This window comes from Petaurus breviceps, unplaced genomic scaffold (assembly GCF_028583685.1).
Source record: "Petaurus breviceps papuanus isolate PSGF00001 unplaced genomic scaffold, PetGlider_PUasm1.0 90825, whole genome shotgun sequence".
Lineage (NCBI taxonomy): Eukaryota > Metazoa > Chordata > Mammalia > Diprotodontia > Petauridae > Petaurus > Petaurus breviceps.
Window position 1 is genome coordinate 19,133,345 of NW_027187353.1, and position 4,049 is coordinate 19,137,393.

Below are 4,049 nucleotides of genomic sequence, written 5' to 3' on the forward strand. Positions count from 1 at the left end.
TATCAACCCAGAAGTGGGATGGTTAGGTCAAAGGGTATGAACAATCTTGTTACTGTTCATGAATAATTCCATACTGTTTTCCAAGACTGACAGGCCAGTTCACATCTTTACCAGCAATGAGGCAGCGGGCTTGTTGTCCCAGGGCTCCAGCAAGATTGTATTTTTCTGTCTTTGTAAAGTGCTGATAGCCAGCCTTTCTGGAATTACTCTATTCTAAACATTTTATCAAGCTCTTTTCTCTCCTAAAAAATACAAATGCACATGTGTATGTGTGTGTGAATATTTATGTCTATATATACACATATTGATATTTATATCTGTGTTTGTTTACACACATATAGAGGTAGACATACACACACATTCATTGGGTATGAATTGAACAAATATTTAATTGCCTGGACTTTTGTAATAGGCTTCTAACTGGTCTCACCACTACCTCCTGTCTGAGTCTCCTGTACTTGATAATCCATACAGCTGACAAAAATAATCTTCTTAATGGGCACAGCTGATTGTTATTCCCTTTCTTTACAACCTTCAGAGGCTCCCGTTTCCTCTGGGATAAAATATAAACTCTTTAGCTAGGCACTTAAAACTCTCCATAATCTGGCTCCTAACTACCTTCCCAGCCTTATCTTCCATAATTTTCTTTTGCTCATGCCATGCTCCAGCCAAACCATATGGCTGTTTATTCCCTGAACCTGACAGGCCCTCTCTGGCTGGGCATTCAGGACATTCAGAGTCAATGAAAGGCGCTGTCCCTCTTCATTTCTGAGATACAGCTAGGTCCCAATGAATGTGAATAATGCATGCCAAGAAATGGCCCCCCTATATTTATTGGAATTGGTGGGTTTTTTCTTTTTTTTGCTTTTTGGAGGGCAGTTGGGGTTAAATGACTTGCCCAAGGTCACCCGGCTAGTAAGTGTTAAGTGTCTGAGGCTGGATTTAAACTCACGTCCTCCTGACTCCAGGGCCAGTGCTCTATTCATTGTGACACCTAGTCGCCCCGAATTGGTGCTATTTGACGTTAATGGTCATTGGTTCCAGTCTTAAGGAAACCTGCCCTGAGAATCCAAATAATGTGACCACTCTATGGGATTCATTATTCGAAGTAATGGAGATCTAGCTGTACTTTTGGGTGCCACCCCCTCAGTGAAGTCTTCCCTGATTCCTTCCATTGAAAGGGTTCTCTCCCTCCTTACATTTTCACCTGGATTCTTTGCATCTTCATTGCCTTGCATAGCTCCTGATGCACAGTAGGGCACTTGATGAGCGGAATCTTCTAAAAGCCTCTGAAGTTATCTATAAAACATAATGAAGGGTAGCTAGGTGGTGCCGTAGTGCATAAAGTCAGAAGGACCTGAGTTCAAATTTGACCTAGCTGTGTGACCTTGGGCAACTCATTTAACTCTGTTTGTCTCTGTTTCCTCATCTGTAAAACGAGCTGGACATTCCAGTGTGGCAATCCATTCCAGTCACTTTGCCAAGAAAAACCTAAAAACAGCAACAAGTGGAAAGAACAATGGGTTTGGCATTGAGGCCCCTAAGTTCAAATCATGAACCGGTGGTCCTATCTCACTCTACCACATCCTATATGAGTTCAGACTGCATCCTCCCCAGTTGACTTAAGTTCTATGATAATAAAGGCAGGACTCTTTTTAATGTCTGTGTCCCCTGGACCTGGCACAAAGCAGGTACCTATTGGAAGTTATGCTGACTCAGTCAGCCACCATTCCTAGCCCTTCTGGCTAATCAGAGTTGAGGGGCTCTGCCGGGGAAGCCCAGTCTGCAGCCTTTGTATCGCCTGCTCTTTATGATGCAGCAGCACCTGTTAGCCCTGATTTAAGGCAATTGGGAAGGTGCTGAGATGCAGTGGCCCATTCCCTTTCTGCTGACGTGGCCACATCTGAACTGTCTTTATCTCATTGTGAAAGTTATCAATAAAGCCTGGCTCAATCTCGAATCCCTGGATGATCTCCAGTGATCAGCCTGTCACTGTGTTGCTACCTGGATGTATTTTAATAAACTCCTTTTAATTCCTTATCCTGAGTTTTGCCTCGTTAATCAGAACGACAGCCCAAACAATTTTCCTTTTAACATACCCAATAGCAATGTGTTGTATTGAAATGAGAAAGAACCAATGATGTCCAAGACTGCATATTTATATAACATAAATATCTGCTTCACTCAGGCCATGGCAGCATGGCAAATAACCTCTGAACCAGGCCCTGGTGGGGCGAAACAGCAAGGGGACAGCTAGGTGGTGTGGTGGATAGTGCTAGGCCAAGGATTGGGAAGATCTAAGTTTAAATCCTGCCTCAGATACTCACTAGCCTCAGTTTCTCAGCTGTAAAATGGGGATAAAACAGCATCCTCACAGCACTGATCTCAAATGAGATAGAGTGCTTAGCATGATGCCCAGAACACAGTAGGCACTTAATAAATGCTTGTTCCCTTCCCCTTCCATGCCATGCTATCCTGAAGAGTGAGTGTCTAAGCTCAGACTCACACAACCTTCCATATCTAGCTGGTCCCAGACCCCCAACAATGATGCTTCACTATTTTCCTCTTATACTTTCCATCTCTTGCTCTGGGGACAGTAATCAAATCTCTACCATGTGCTTCTGAAAAGCATGTCGATAAACTTTCCTGTAACTTACCAAAGTGGAGAACCTTTCCCTTACCACTGGCTGCCTCCCTCACGTTAGAATGTAAGCTCCTGGAGGGCAGGACTCGGTTTTTTTTTTATTTGTATCCCTAGCATTGAGCACTTTGCCTGGCACATAATAAGCATTTAATAAATGCTTCTTCATTCATTTGCTTTTCGATAAGTCTCTTTTACCTTTCTATGGTTCAGTTTTCCCATCGATAAAGTACAGACAATAGTACCTGCCCTGGTACTACATGGCTGTTGCAGGCATGAGATTCAAGGATGGGAGTGAAAGTATTCTGAAGGGCAAAAGGAGAGAGGAGAAACTCTGAGGTAAAAATCTCTCTCCAGTCTACCCTTCCAACATTATCTCCCATCTGTTTCCCTATATGTGCTGATGTAATGGAGGGAGAGTTAAATGTGGTTGCTAATTATTTCCTGTGTTTCCTTGGGTAAGTCACTCCTCCTTTCTGGGTCTCAGTTTACTCAGCCATAAAGAGAGGTGGTTAGGTTACCTCAAAGGTTCCTTCTAGGTCTATAATTATAGGGTCCTGCTTTGCCTTCCAGCCCAGACTAGGAACTCTGTTTCCTGAACACTCACCCTGTCTTTCCCCACTTGTGTGCCCTCGTTCAAATCTAACGTACACAGGACCATGGGATCACAGATGCAGAGCCACACGGGGCTTCGTTATACAGATAGGAAACTAGCTCCTTGAAAATGAAATGATTTTCTCAGAGTCACAGACTGTGAGATGTCTCCCAGGGGAGGTAAAACAACGCTCTCCAGTTTCTGTCACTTTCTGGCATACATGTGGATTTCTAAGTCTGACATGGTTCTGCCTCCAGACAGGTAAGGGATTATCACATCTATTTTACAGATGAGGAGATTAAAGTCCAGGGAGGCTGAAATAAGTCCAAGGTCAAACACGTAGCAAGTGCTTGTGGGTGAAACACTGGCTTCCGATGTTTGGCTCAGTTTGTGTTCGTTGCACCATGATCCCTCTCTGGGAAAAAACATTGAAGTGGAAGCTATTTCATTGATATAGAGGTCAGCAGATGATAGTTGGTCAGTAAATGTCTACTGAATGAATAAATGAGTACCTGTTTGGCCTGCTGACAAGACTGGCATTGGTTGTATCAGATTAGAAATGCACATCAGACAATGGAAAAATTTGGAAACCATAGTCTTACATATCCTAGGAGATATGATATTTGTGCAGGAGACTGCCTGCATACGTGCTTTTCTAGGTATACATATATATATATATATATATATATATATGCCCTCTCTCTCTGTCTCCCTCTCCCCTTCCCCTCTCTTCCTCTCTCTCTTCTCTCTCTCTTCCCCTCTCTTCATCTTCTCTCTCTCTCCTCTCTCTTCCTCTCTCTCTTCCCCTCTCTT